The sequence below is a fragment of the Eucyclogobius newberryi genome, unplaced genomic scaffold (assembly GCF_026437365.1).
Source record: "Eucyclogobius newberryi isolate DKJ021-1_F unplaced genomic scaffold, fEucNew1.0.hap1 SCAF_15, whole genome shotgun sequence".
In the NCBI taxonomy this organism is placed as follows: domain Eukaryota; kingdom Metazoa; phylum Chordata; class Actinopteri; order Gobiiformes; family Gobiidae; genus Eucyclogobius; species Eucyclogobius newberryi.
The window spans coordinates 6,936,403-6,952,314 of NW_027315779.1; the positions used below are offsets into that span (position 1 = coordinate 6,936,403).

At 38.9% G+C, this 15,912-nt stretch overlaps 1 protein-coding gene across 3 annotated transcripts in view; it reads right to left on the minus strand.

Moving 5' to 3' along the window:
• Positions 1-15,912, minus strand: part of dclk1a (doublecortin-like kinase 1a) — an 84,385-nt gene that overhangs the window by 63,272 nt on the left and 5,201 nt on the right. The gene's annotated exons all lie outside the window — the stretch shown is intronic.

A 15,912-nucleotide genomic window follows, 5' to 3' on the forward strand; every position in this document is an offset into this window, starting at 1 on the left:
GAAGGGGTCAGCTCCCTCATGACGGGCATCTTTTCAAATAGTCGACACAATAAACTGACAACAATGTAATGTCTCGTGGTGAAATAGAGCGGGACAGATTTCATGCTGTGATTAGAAGAAAGAACAAAACGACTACAGAGAGTTTTTGCACAATAAAGGACAAATGAGGCTGCAGTAGTTTGAGGTCTGTATGATTTTAATTAAGATGCCACAGCTTTTCTAATTATTAAAACAGTTTGGAGTCTTGTTTATGAGTCTCTGTTGATTGTCTCAGCTGCAGAGAGACAATTTTTGACTTACAAATATGTCATGACTTTTCTGTTTAATACAGTAAATGCCACTATAAATGGTCATTCAAAAACTGGACTAAAGCAGTGCAAAACCAGGACTAGAACAGGGCCAAACCAAGTCTACATCAGGTCTAAACTGGGCTCAAACCAGGACCAAATACACAAAAAATACAGGAATATTGTGAAACGTGCAAATGTTTTATCTAGGTTTAGCTTTTTATGTTATTTTGAGACATACACGTTTCACTAAACAGCGCAAACTATGTATTTCTATAGCACATTTACAACAACGCCAGCCGCCTAAAGTGCTTTACGTAAACAACAGACAAAAGCATAAAAATGTGTCTTAAGAGTAGATTTTGAAAAAACTAGTGACAGAAAAAACGCTTATTTGTAGACTTTTTGAGAGTTTTGGGGGGAAAGAAAAATAATATCTTTGGCTGTAGGATAGATAGAATGTCTCTCAAAGTCCTTGTATTTGGACTTAATTGTCAGTATTCTTCTACAATTGAACAGAACATGATTGCTCAAAATACAGTGGATTCAGGCAGCGACAAATCCTCTACAAAAACCTATTAAGAACTATTAGAGTTATTAGAGTTTGGGCTTTATGCTTGTCTCGCTTAGCCTCCAGTCAACACATAAACAAAAGAGGCTGTTATGGCCCTTTTACGGCAGTTAACATTTAAAAACGCATTCAAATTCTCATCAAGCACAGATCATTGGTCAACTTAAAGTCACAGTTGACATTACAGTCGGACCCCCAGAGAGAAAAGGCTATTTCTGTTCTCAAATTCCAACGCTTATCCAGTGAGGTTTTGACGGTGTAAATGGGGAAGTTCTTTTGACAGTGGAAACAATATAACAGGCATTTTGTTTTGTGTAATGACAATAATGAGCATTTACTACGCTTTTTTCTTCGCTCTCAGAATGCCGGCCTTCTGGTGGTGCCAAGAGTCTCTAAAAGTACTGTAGGAGGTAGAGCGTTTAGCTACCAAGCTCCTGTGTTATGGAATCAGCTCCTGACACATATTAAATATGCTGACACAGTCTCTTCATTTAAGTCCAGGCTTAAAACGTTCCTCTTCGAAATCGCTTATGGTCAGACTAGTTAGGAACAGAAACATAAACCCACAGCTTTAGCTACGCTGCCCTAGGAGTAATTATGCTGGGGGAAGTATGACAGCTTGAGCACTATCCTCTTCTTCTGACTACTTATGCTATCAAACAATATTTATTTTTTGATTCCACTTGCAAACTGTTCACCGCCTTCTTTTTCTTTCTTTCACTCCTGAGGACCTGTGGACCCAGATGCCCCTCCCCTGGTGAAGTGGTCCCTGCCCTGTGTGGACGGTCCCTCATCTGCCCTTAGGAGTGGGTCCAGCTCGACTCAGACGGTCCCTCATCTGCCTGAAGAATGGGTCCAGCTCGCCTCAGACGGTCTCTCATCTGCCTGAAGAGTGGGTCCAGTTCGCCTCAGTCGGTCCCTCATCTGCCTGAAGAGTGGGTCCAGTTCGCCTCAGTCGGTCCCTCATCTGCCTGAAGAGTGGGTCCAGCTCCAGTCTCCCTCGTGTCCGTCTGTCCGTCTGTGAGAGTCGGATCTCTCCTTCACTGGAACTCCTCCAGGTTTCTACGCTTTTTTCCCAAAGAGGTTTTTTTGTAGTTTTTCCTGGCCGAGAAGGAGAGTCTAAGGACAGAGGACCCTGGGACATCGTCCCTCGCCACCACAGACATTGTCTGACTCCCTCGCCACCACAGACATTGTTGATTCATTTCTCCCTGTGGCCCTCAGAGGCAACTGTTGTTGTGATTTTGGGCCTTACAAAAATAAATTGATTTGATTTGATTTGATTTACTACTAATAATCCTCTGTATAAAAAGCACTACTTCGAAAGAAAAGTCAAAGAAAAGTATTTTGCCATGTTGAGGAGCAGTGATGGAAAATAACAAAGTAAAAGTACATCATTACTTTTTACTTACTGTACTTTTCTTTACTGTTTGAGTGAAAGTCCCAAAAATAAAGAAAAAATGCTAGAAAAATTGGCAAAAATCTGCTATTTTTCACTACTTTCACACAAAAAAAGAAAAAGAAAGTAAATGTACACTGGGGTATACTGCTATACTGCTGTGTCAGTACTTTTACTTCCATGGCTGGTTGAGAGATACTGTTACTGTACTGGATTACATAATGTTATTTTCTCCATCCATTTCCAAAGAGTATAATATATTTGAGCTGTGAACAATTGGCAGACTCTCTGTGGAATAAGGACGCTTTTATAATGTATTCATTTTAACATTCTGGGCCTCCATCACATCAGGGTTCATTTCCTCATCTACGGTGACAGTCTGTGTTATTTTGGGGTTTTCATAACGCGGTGCATATTGCTCTGCCCCCGGTCTGATCCCACCGCCGCACAGGGGCCAGAGTTTCAGGGGGAGGGGCCCGGCTCACTAACAAGAGATCTGTCACTCACCGGGGGGAGTCCAGAAAACACTGGGGCCCTTAATAAGAACCACCTTTTCTCAATGTATTGAATTTCATAATATTGAGATCAAACCATCTCTTTCTAAACTCATTTTGGTTCATTTGGGAATCATGTTGGCCTACTGTATATCAGAGTGAAATAGTGTTGACAACGGAGCTCAACAGCTTCTGGATGTACATTTCCTTTACATTTTACCCTTTCGAACGTTCAAATAAGCGTTTAAAGGCGGGATGGAGACAAACCAGCAATGTGACAACCAATGCCCATTACGCAGCTGTTTTAATAGTCCAGAAACAAAAGTGATTTAGGGGGAAATATGTTCATAACTTAGCAGTTTCAAATGTTTCAATTTCAGTTTTAAAATGATACAATAGGTCTCATGGTGTTTAGTTACCACATAGTGAATTAAGTCAGATCAAGCTTTCAAACGTTTAATCTTTTGTGTTTAAGTCCACGGGAAAAACTGATAGTAAACAACATCGTGGGCCTCGTGCTTCACACCTTTGGTAAAGCAGAATATAAGACATCATTTAAAGAGCACACACTCTGCATGGGCCATAGCATTCACCCAACTCTTTCTTTCACTTCAGTCTCCGCTCTAAAAACAACCTTTTTTTCTTTAAACCCAATGAAACAATCAAAGTGGATAAGCAAAGATATTAAATGTGGCATTTCGGTCAGTCAGGATGTTTTGACTTTTGCGACTGAACAAAGAGAAATGAATGAAATCTAAATCTAGTATGAAAAGCCCGTATTGCGTGTGTAAAAGCTGCTGTGTGAGGACAGTGGTGTTTGGCAGGGCGGCATGTATAGGGTACAGTGCACGCAGCGATAGTGTGAAGAGAGACAGAGAGAGGGCTCGGAAACAGAGTTGCCATGGTGATTAGCCCCTGTGGGTTTGGAGCACGGCTGGAAACATGGGCTGCTGCTATTTCCTGTAATCTTCACGCAATTAACTGTTCATTTCGGTCAACTGTTACGTACAATGTCATTTAAAACAGTTGGATTGATTGTCAGGTCCCAAAAGTAAATAAGGTCCCAAAGTAAACTATTTATAAGGCATCAATAAGCACTATTTTTGTTTATGCACTTATACTAGTATTCATAGATGGAAGAGTATTAATAAGCTGCTTGTTAAACATGTTTAATAACCAAAGGATGCTTTTAAATGCCTTTTAAGTGCTTGTAAACAAATAAATAGTTTACAAAGGAATCTTATTAATCTTATCTTAAGTGTTACAGATTATCCGATTATTAACTATTCAGAGCATGTGCCAACTCTGATAATATTTAGTTTTCAAATCTTTAACTGACAAAATGGGTCTAAAAGTAGTTTTATCATCGACACGTGACAGGATGTCGCAGTTCGTAGGTCCAAATTATGATACTTTTTTCAGGTACTTTGCATTGAACTACAACAAAAGTAGATTATCGTTTAACTTTTTGTTCTTTGTAAATTGGAATTGGAGCGTAAATTGATCTAAAATGGCTTAGGAATAGAAACTGGTCCAGTGACTTCCTGTTCAAAACTTCAGAACTGATAAGCCCCGCCTCTTCATCGTGACACTTCACTGTAACAAACAACAGATCGTCATTTATGTGTTTTTGTTTTTTGTGGCATTTCAATGGGACATTTCAAAACCCTACATGTGCCACTTGGAGCATTCATTTTTCCAAATAATCGCATTCAAGTACAGAGAAGTAGGCGGGGATAGGGGGTAGTTGAAAACAGGGATTTTCTGAGCACTCGAGCCTCCGTTGCAGGACAACACAGGATAACTAAAACATGCAGGAATCACTCAAAATTTAAACTTTGATTAAACTAATGAGGTGGAAACATCATTATAAGGATTCATAGATTAAAAACAGCTTATGGCTGTGGCAATATCTGCACTGACTGCTCTGTATCACATTAGTTAAAAAAATGATACAATAATCGGGCAAATGGTAAATCTATAGCTTTAGGAAGCTATTAAAGGTTATAACTCAACCACAAAAACAGCTGAATTGTGGAAACTAAACAATGTGGCAGATGAAAATGTGACTTTATATGACTTTACGGTATACAATTCATATTCCCAGAGTAGAAGGGGATAAATTGTCAGAAGCAGAGAGGTGCTAAAGAGAAGTGCTATTCCTGACTGCTGCTGCTTTGAGCCTGTTTGATCAGAGTGATGGTACAACACTCGCTGAGAGAAACGCTTACACAACAGCTACGGCCATGAAGACAAAAGCACACGGAAATGCAATTCATATGTAGATTCAGGTTATATGATAAAGAGACCAGTAAACTGTAATATTTCAGTAACTGTTCACTCTGTACAAAGTATAGACAAATAACAACAAAATGTAATTGAAACTTGTGAAGATGTATTCAAACTAGAGGTGTATCTCAGGTCTTCCAGTAGAAAGAAAGAAAGAAATTGTGGAATAATTGCCACAAAAAATATCTGTTATGCAACACAGTCAGTTTTAGAAAATGTATGTGGCTACGACTCCACCTAGTGCCCCGCTCCTGAAACACACGAGGTTGTTTTAATACTGCCAGCTGTTATGTTATGTATGCTTTAGTGAGTATATATACTGGCCTAAGTACTGGATAGTAACTACAGTAATTGAAGATATGAAGATACAAAAAGTGTGCCTTAAAAAAGCCTCTTGTTTTGTTACCTTCATGTGAAATATTGTCCAAGGGCTTTTTACAATCAGAGTGCCTTGGACATTACGCTTGGGACGTTGGACTTTTTCTTTCTTTATTCAATTTTGTCCACATCTGTTGAAAAATTGAATGCTCAAACGGCTTGATATGCTGTACTTAAAAATAAAGCTGTAACACACTTATTTCCAGTCAAATCAATCATTTTGGAAAGCATCAGGGTCAATTTGTTCTCCAAACTCACAAATAATAAAGGACCAGCTTCAGTCTTATTTGGGGCTTATTTTAGTCAGCGTAAGGGGTTTCCATTTGTAATTTAGGAGCACCTGATTATTTATACATGGACCCACTGCTGCACTTCTAGTCTTAGAGTCTGTTCAACCTTGTACTCATTTGGTCCTGGTTTGAGCCCAGTTTAGTCCTGATGTAGACTTGTCTTTGTCCTAGAACAGGACACATGAGTCTTGGTTTAGTCCTGGTCTAGTCCAGGCTTAGCTCAGGGTTTAGTTCCAGTTTATTGTAGTTTTGATGTGGTCTATGTGCAAGGGAAATGTCCTCATAGTTAAATACATAAAAAGTGTTTTTGGCACAGTGCACAAATGGTTCCACAAGATGGCAGTGTTCAGTGCTTGGAGCGCCTCATGTCAGTGAACATCAAATACAAGGTTCATATGGTGGGAAATATATTGAATACACACCCAATACGATTTGTTTAAGTTATTTTTTTGTTATATTAGTTATACTATATATAGTCAGTGGGATAGGCTCCAGTCACCCGCAACCCCGAAAGGGAACAAGCGGTAGAAAATTAATGAATGAATACTATATATAGTATATTAAACACATCCGACAATGAAGTAGTAGTAGTAGTAGTAGTAGTAGTTGTCTAGTCTCAGGGCAAGGTGTACAGATGCAGACAAGATACACACAGAAAACACAGTATTCAACAAAATAAATTCTTTGTCGACAAAGACATGTTCTTCTGATCAACTAGTCGACTAAAGGGAAGAAACTCTCACAAAACCTTTCAGTATCTCTATGATCTAAACAATCCGACCCTCAGTCAGCACTCTGATCAAGTGTTACAAAAATGCTGGTTTACTACGAATCAATGAGAACATCTGCATGTCATTTATCTGTTTTGTGATAAATCCTACGTCTTGGCTCCGTCTGCTCGCTGCCATAAGCTCTTTGGCTCTGAGTCAGCAGCTGGAAACATCCTCCTGTTCATTTGGACGGTGCGGTGTCAGTCTGTGCAGGCTCCTCTGTCAGCACGTCAGTGTTACAGAGGAATCTGACAGATGCAGACAGAACGAGAGGGAGAGGGGAACCAGTGAAGCCAAATATACACAAATATACACGTGTGAGCTTCAAAATACACAAAATGAGCTGTATGCACTGTTGGGGAAGAATGTCATTTGGCCCAACTTTTATGTGACACGATAGACTTCCCGTCTCCAGTTCAATCCTGGATCCTCCTGTTCGTATATACCTGATCATTATGTGTCTGTGGTGTGATTCTTTTGAGCAGAGACCTCTCTTTGTCTGCATGGGGACCACCCTGGGGGGCCCAGGATGCGTAGAATTGATCTTTACACTAGGGCATTGTTTCAGAAGAACAGTAAGGGCTGTGAATTGACTTGATGCAAATGTGACCATCTTTCCTTTTTCCTCTGGCCTTTTTGCCTTTTTTGTTTTTCTTGTACAGTTGCCATTTGCCTTCCTGCCTTTATTATTGTGATTGTTATTAGTATTATAATAATTGTTATTATTGTGAGATTTGTGACGATAGGAGATAACTATATTTTTTGGGGGGCTCATTTTAGTCAGCGTAAGGGGTTTTAGTTGAAGAGTTGGTCAAATTTACAGTAGAAAAAACCCTTAATGCTATTCTGATTGGAGAGTGAATGAAAATTAAAGTCAAATAATGCAGCAGTTCATGAACCAATAATTGCCTGGGAATCGCTTTATTACAATTATGTTATTGGGCTTCATCAGAAGTGGGTTTGTTTTGTGCTGCGCAGCCATAAACAACAACAAGAACCGGTCGTTCTCACATGGGCAACAATGGGACCGCTGTGAAACCACAAAGGATGCGATGAGGTCAACCTCCTGATCCCTGTCACACAACACAGCGTTTAGTGCAGTGAGATCAGAGCAGAGCTGTCCATGGTGCTGAAGACACACTACGGTTCAACAGTGATGCAGACAGAGGACAGAGGGGACTGGAGGACATGGGACACAATGAGAGATTGAAACACATGCAAGGAGGATTAGAGGGACTAGAGGGAATGAAAAACGCAGAAATGTCAAACTGACCCTCAATAATATGAAAGATTGAATGCACTGGAATTGGCATTTTTATGCAAATGTTTTGCACTTTTAACAGATATTTTTAAATAATTGGTCTTTTGGTCTACTAAATAAAAGTTGGTAATGGAAATCAATGCACTGCTTACTAATGTCATTAATACTATATACAACAGCTGAGTTATAGTTACTGTCCTTCAACATTCACACATCAACAACATTCTTGTTGTAAACGTCTATGAATAACCCAGTTAAACTATGTCGACACAATGGCGTTGTAACTACCATTGAGAGCGAGTGAGAGAGAGCGAAAGAAAGAGGGGGGGTGGAGATATTGGAGATAGAGTGAAGACAGCGATAGAGAGAGAGGGGTGAGGTGGGGGGTCGGCGCTGAGCAGAGGTGACATGAGGACGGTTCACTGTCTGAGCAGAAGTCTGAGCAGCTGCAGAGCACTCACTTTCCGCATTCACCTAAACAGCAGCTCACGCGCCGCTGTCGGTCTCAGACTGCTGCGCTTATGTAACGACACTTGTATAACGCTCCTGCTCTCCAGTGCGGGGGGGATCCAAACTTTACTTTAGGAGTGAAAACTGGGCTTTTCAGAAAACTATTTGGGGCTAATTACGAAGCTTTCTATGCAGTTGTGTCGTGATGGCAGTGAGTCATAATGAATACTTGTTTTTTATTAGCTTTTATTGGTCTAATTCCTCAAGCACAAGCTTTCAGAGCACGTGTGCATTATTAATTTAAAGGTAAACTGGAGATGTTTTTGTCTAGAAAGGTCAAGTAACAGGTCAGATCTGTGGCAAGGCGATCCAGCTCACAGAGAGAAAGCATGTTTTTCTCTGTATTAAAAACCCCCAAACACTTTTAATAAAATAAAAAAATATGATATATTTAATGACATACTGCGGGCAATAATATCTCCACCAGAGAAGTGTATTTTTTAATATTCCCTGTAATAAAACTGTACTGACACAACACACACTCTTTATATTAGTCAGGCTCTGTAATGCTCTGAGTGACATCTAAATTAACCAATCACAGTGAATTGTCTTTTTAGAAAAAGCAAATTACTTTGTTTAAAGTAACGCTGGTGATAGAGCTCCCTGTAGCTCTCTTGCAAAAATATATAGTATAAAAAACATTTCACATTGCCAAATTAATTGTGATGGAAATCATGATCTGGCTCCAAGAACCACCCCTACAGATCCCCCCTATTTAAATATCTTTATCACGACTATAAGTAAATGTAACATATCTTATGTTTATTGTAAAATGAGAAACATATCCTTTTTTGGTGCAGATTTTACTCTTCAATTTACTCCCTGGCATTGTCTAATTGTGCCTATTTGCCTCCTTCATTTCACATAAATAATATTTAATTATGAATTTTTTACCTGAAGATTTAGTTGAAAGACTTTGAGTGACTCAGTACATGTGAGTCAGACTGTGTGCGTGCGTGGGTGCGTGCGTGCGCGCGCGTGCGTGCGCGCGCGGGTGTGTGTGTGTGTGTGTGTGTGTGAAACCGTGTCGGCCTGAGCTCAAACGTCTGCCATCGATCCTCATTTGGCAGCAGCTCCTCGGACTCCAGCCTGTCCCACTGACAGAGGCACGTTTACAGGCTCAGAGCAGGAGAAAGGACTGAGAGATCGAGGAGCGAACACAAGCCGTGACTAAGACGAGCACAAGCTGTTAAGAGCGCTTCAAAACAACCAGGAAACTCAATTTATGTGTTTGAATAAGATCAAATACAACAAAGCTATTTGTTTTTCCATTAAAACAGAATTGTAATTTTGCCATTCAATAATACATTTTATCATTGTACTCTGCGTTGATCCAAAGCCCAGATAAATACAAGAGACAAGCTATATTTAGTGATGACTGTAGAAATTTATTATGAATGTTTCCCATCTCTACAAGCTTAAAGCTCCTATTCTACACCGACTATAGAATTGTCAAATACACAGATTTACATTGTACAAGGAGCATGAGGAGATACATCATCACCTCCAGCCCAATAAACAAAAACACAAGAGAGAAGATCAACAATGGCGCTTGCCGTTAATAAAATGACAAAGAGGATTTCTATATATTAAGATAAAAATACCTATGTTTGTCCAACAATGAGGAAATTTCACTGTTGTAACACAAAGTGCAAAGTACAGCTGTAAACCATTAAAACCTGACTTAAATTCAAATATTCCTTGTAACCTAACCACTAGGCCACCTGGCAGACACTTTTTGTTGGGCTATTCAAACAGAATAAAAAGCAGGTTCACCTCCTCTAAATGCACAGAGAAAGTACCAGAGGCCTGAAAATCTGTGTCTAGTTTGATTTATTTAAGTGTAAATAAAAAAATCAGCATTACATGAGATTTATGTTGAATTATGGAATTATGGCTCTCTCTCCCCTCTTGAGCGTCACAAAACGTCGTTCCAAATTTCCCAGATTTGTGGTGTCATAGGCAGAGCTCCGGATCATCACATGACTCCTTATTTGTGAGCATTTCTGCCTCAAATCTCATTTGCACAAATTGCATGCTTTTATTAGTATGTCGGGGAAAGCTAGCTTTTGTTTATTTCTCCCTGGTAATTCCCTCTTCTGCCAGTAGATGGCATGTTAACACTAATCCTGATGAGATAACACCTTAATATGTGGCTTTGAATAGATGCATTATTCTATCTTATAGACATTAGGCTTAGAGGCCAATAATACAAATAACACATAATATGTGTCCTTTAATATTAATATTTGTACCAGTTATATAAACAGTGCATGTATGTACTTTGTGTCTGATGCCCACTGCTGGCAACAAGACATTTCGTGGGCCTCATGAAGTTTGTGGCTGTGAGACGTAACTAAAGCTCGAGTGGGAGGAAACGACTTCTGGATTATCCTCATCCTATCCTGGCTTTTTCTGCAATCAATTCACACTGCGTTTTAATGGCTCTTTATCTAATCTGCATTGATTTTGTCTGATGTTAGATGATCCATGCAACGTACAAGTCAACATCACTTGAAACGATCTGGTGGTTTAGAGAGAAATTATCCTTTTCTCTCAGGACTTCTCAGGCTTTAGATCATGTAAATGGACAGTTGTGGTTCACTTTTCAAACCATGTCCATCTGTCCAAAGTGAACCGGTGGAAGCAAGGCTGGGTTTATGGACTTTAAAGTCACACTGGTGAAGCGGAGCTGGCCCAAATAAAAATGGGATTATTTGGGAAAAATAATGGGAAAAGGCTGTAAGACTTACATGAATAGGCTCAAGTCACCTCTAACCTCTAGGAACAAGAGGTAGAAGATAAATGAATAATTCTTTTATATTTATCTATTCTGATGTTGTTGTATTTCAGAATAGTATGTGATATAACCTGTTTCCATGTCAATCTTGAATGCATGTAAAGGTGGTATATCAGCGGTCGTAATGTCATGCCTGGTTTACATTTCGTTCTTTCGTTTCTACCACTGCATTGCACAAAGAGCACAGACGGTCAGTCGACAACTCTCCCCAAAAGACAGTTCAGCGCTGCAACGACTGTAAGTGTGACTCAGCAGATCAGACCAGCTGGAGTCCCTCCTGCAAAACATGACATCGACTACGCCGACCGATACAGACAACATCATCAGTCACAATGTCCAAGTGAAAGTGCTGTCTCCCTCAATATGCCAGCCTCCATCTTATTTAAGAGCACAAAGAGAGGGAATATGAGGAGCTGCAGTCAGAGAGGGAGATGGCATTTGCTGAAGCTGTAGGATCTCCAGGCGTATTCTGCTGAGTGCACTGATTAAACGCGAGCTAAATAGGCATGAAAACAGTTGCATGTTGGCAGAGAGACACGCAGAGGACAGACAGCCAACAAAGTATTCACTGTATAGAAAAGGGAAAGCGTAAACAGCGTTGAATAGCGTTTTTGCCAATAAAACAAGAGTGATGGGGGGGAAACTTGGACGGACATTAAAGTGAAAATACAGAAGATCAGAAAAGAAGAGGAAAACATCACGTCAAAAGCAGAAGGAGAATGATGGAGGGAGAATGATGGAGGGGAGGAGAGAAAGCGAGCGCTGCAGTGCAGATGGGCACAGAGGGGCGACCCAGCTGTGCCTGCGCACACTTGGCCTGAGTTTAATGAGCAATTAAATCTGGATAAACACGGGACGGACCCAGGAGGTGATTCAGACGTAACAGTGGAAACATAACAGGAAGAGAGCAAGTGGCATTAAGAAATAAAGTGATACCCAGATACTAATTGATACTTAGAATAGTTACTACTTCAGCAAGTATCAAAACTATACTCATTTGATATAGTAAAAACACAACTTTAGGACTTTTATGAATAGTTTTAGCTGGTCTTGGTCTATATTATTTACAAGATCAGATTTAAAATGTTTCCTGAACTGACTACGGCGGCCCAGTCTTAAATTTTCCTCTAAGGTTTGTTTTGTATTTTCTTCCAATCAATAAATGCAATATAAAGTTGTATATGAAATCATTAACAACTTTTTTTCAAAGAGGGAACAAAATGGTAAAAAAAGAAAGAAAAAAGTAGTAGTAACCTGAATAGTTTTAGATGGTCTATGTCAGGACTCATATTAGACCTCAAAGAAACATTAAACAACCAGCAATTATTTTAGGTGGAAAATTACATTATTTAGCCTAAAAAAAGACACATTTTCATATCATGACAATAGTGAAACAGTAACATAACACACAGTAAATATGGCAAGGAGAAAATGAATATTGTGTTAAAGTGCATAAAGAAAGCTTCTCAGGTTTTTCTAAGGACTTTGTTTGTTGGGACAGTACCTGAGGAAAATATTTAACATACTTTTACATCAGTCAGGTTGCAGTTTGTGAAAAAGAAAAGAATTGTAAAAGGAAAGTCCTCTGTCATTGTCATCAAAAAGCAACATTCCCTTGACAATGCAATGAGACCATTACACGCAACTGACAGATTAAACAATCATTTAAACAAAAAAAGGTATTGTATGGTATTATTATTTTGTCAAATCATAACTATTGTGCGATGTATAGGAATTTTGGCCCTTGTTTGCAAAATGGTTGCTAGGTAACATTTGTGGAATTACCTCTATGTCACATCTGCTGCTCATGTCCAACCAGGAAGTAACAAAATAAATATTACCAAAGGTGTCAAACTGGGGAAAAACAGGAAGCATTTTTCATCAAATCTGAAATATAATAACTACATTTGAGTGAAATATGTAGTCAAACCTGTTATATTTATATATCTTTAAATATGACCAAGTAAAAACATGGTCAACATCACTGTCCTCAAGTTAGTTAAGCAAAGTTGTGCGATGGATATTTGTCTACAACATGGACTCGGGTACACGTTAGCTATTTATACCAATTTAAGCTTTATTTTACCCACAAGCTCCTCATTCCTTATCAACTGAAGCATGATCGGAAGTCTAATATGAGTGGATTAGGCAGTCACTAACTGTAGCTTAGCTTGTGTGAGTCTGGCAGTGGTGTGTGTGTAAATAGAGCTTAGATATATTAATAGTGCCGACACGTCCGTGTGCTAATCTACTTATGGACCGTCTAACTTCTTGATCAGAAAAATCCGCGCCACGCACAATAAACGGCTCTCAGTTATGACTTAAATACTCTGAGCTATGACATCATAACTACCGGACAATCTGCTCTAATTATTCAAGAAAATCCTCGAACGACTCTGCAGGGAAACGGTGGTTTTGCTGGGAATGACTTGACGATATAATATTGATCTGTATAATTAAGTTGTATTGCATGTTAATAGGTGTCGCACTTTTAGTAAATGATCCACTGACACTTCTGACAAAAAATGGAAGTAAAGGAATTCATTATATTTACAACATGATAGACACAATTTGACCTCATAAATTCAATCCTAATTCATTTTTGTGTCATATTTACGACACCTTGGATGGTCCACACTGGATGTACAGAGAAAGCGGTGTAGCAGTGGTGAAACCGGATACACAGCTTTCTTCAGCTTGACTCTCATGTTGCCAATGGAAATATGAGAAGCAGAATGTCCACAGTGAAGCAGGCGATGAAATACTCACTGTTACCTGTCCACGACCTGTTCACGACCTGTTCACTTCAACTCCCAAAGCTTTGTCATGGTCATCTCAAACTCAATAGACTTTGTATGTTATTTACAAAAGACTGATTCACATTCATATCAAATGTTTTCTGGACAGACAAGACCCTGTGTTATGTTATGGTTGTCAAATCAATCAATCAATGCAGAGTTATATAAGACATTATTAACAACTTGTTTTTATCTGTGTTTTTTTCTTATTTATTTACCTTTATTTAGTTTGTAGTTCTTCTAATCTGCATTTTTTTTAAAGATACTTAAAGTCAAGTTATTACACATAATATCAAGTATATAAGCTGCCATGATGCCACTACAGAAAACTAGTCCAAATGTGCGCTGTAGCCCACTGCCTGTGGCCTCATTACAGGGTTAATGAAAGCAGGAAGCCATCTTGAAGACTTTTGCTTTCCCTGCGCTGGATCTTTGGGCCTATAGAGAGCTGACAGAGGCCTAGAAACCTACTTCAGCCCACAGGCGCATCAATGACACCGCTAAGACAGGCTCATCATGGCTGCACGCAAAACGCACTCTCTGCTTAACCCCTGAAGTAACCTTAAACCAACCAACGCTCACTTAATTACTTCTACGGCTGCTGCTGATCAATAATGCAGGTTTGATAATATAGTTTCAAATGGCCATCTCTTTGTCCTATAACAACACAGCATTTTCATTTGCCCTACAATAGTTTTAAGCTTCTCCAAGACCTATGTCGACTATATTAGATTAGATTAGACTTTATTTTCCTTCATTTCCCTCTGCATTTGTCACTTCCTTCAGACAGTGACACTAGGACAACCTGTCAGGAGCATGTTTCAATCAACGCCCAAAACCATATAAACCCTTTCAAAGTGTGTCAACAAAAACATTATAAATTCTAGAATATGAGCAAAAGTGAACTGGAATTTAATGTGATTTCAATGGAGAAACTGGGATTAACCTCAGATTGTCAGAAAATAAGAGTGGTTTTGTCACATGAAAACCACTGAAATACATGTGTGGTTTAAAGAGCCCGTATGTTGCTATATTTCCTGTTTCATAGTCTACCCTAAGGACATTTACAATTAGATTTTGTGTTTCTCAACATATTAGTGACAACATAATTTCCCCGTGAGTCCATTTCTTCCCGCCATCGTTAAATATAAGCAAAGTTAGGGTAAAATTACTTGAGAGGCTCACTATTTCGTCCTGCTTGGGCCGGGGGTGTGTCCGTGGATAGACTTTTGAAAATGACTATTATCATGAATGAAATGATAATAATACACACATAATAAGTGTATTTCTGGGGTAAATCTTGCTTGTATAGACTGGGCAGAGATGGAGCACTTTGTGGAGAAGGTGGAGTATCTCTGTATCGCACAAAATGTGTCGGAGCTGTGGGCGCAGCAGATCTCAGATCTCACCGAAAACGCCTCCCCTCGTTTCAAATGATTCAATCTACTAAATGCATGGATGAAATTAAAAAGTGCTTTGGGTCGGTACATTTAACACTTATAGATGGTTATAAGCCAGGGCTGGGCAATTATTTCCCTCCGAGGGCCATATTCGAATCCAGGTAAGTAGCGGAGGGTCGGCCCGAGATCATTGGTGTGCAAAAACATATATATATATATATATATATATATATATATATATATATATATATATATATATATATATATATATATATATATATATATATATATATATATACATTGAATATATAATTTAATTAATTTCATGTCATCTTTATTAAGGATAAAAGTGCAGACAGATGTTACAGACAGTTAAAAAATAGAATCTAAAATATATATATAATCTTTTATTTTTTTTAATATTACTTGGCATGTTTGGCGGGCCGGATTATAAAGACAAACGAGCTGTATGTGGCCCGCAGGCCGTAGTTTGCCCAGGTCTGTTCTAAACTCACAAAAGTTGTTGATGTTGCATAATTTTTAGAGACAGTTACTATTGTAGTTTATATGATTTGCTTATGTAATAGGAGATTATGATAAACACTCTTTTTAGGTTTTATTGGAAAAGTTGACCCCAAAATTGTTTTTTACCACAAAGTATACTT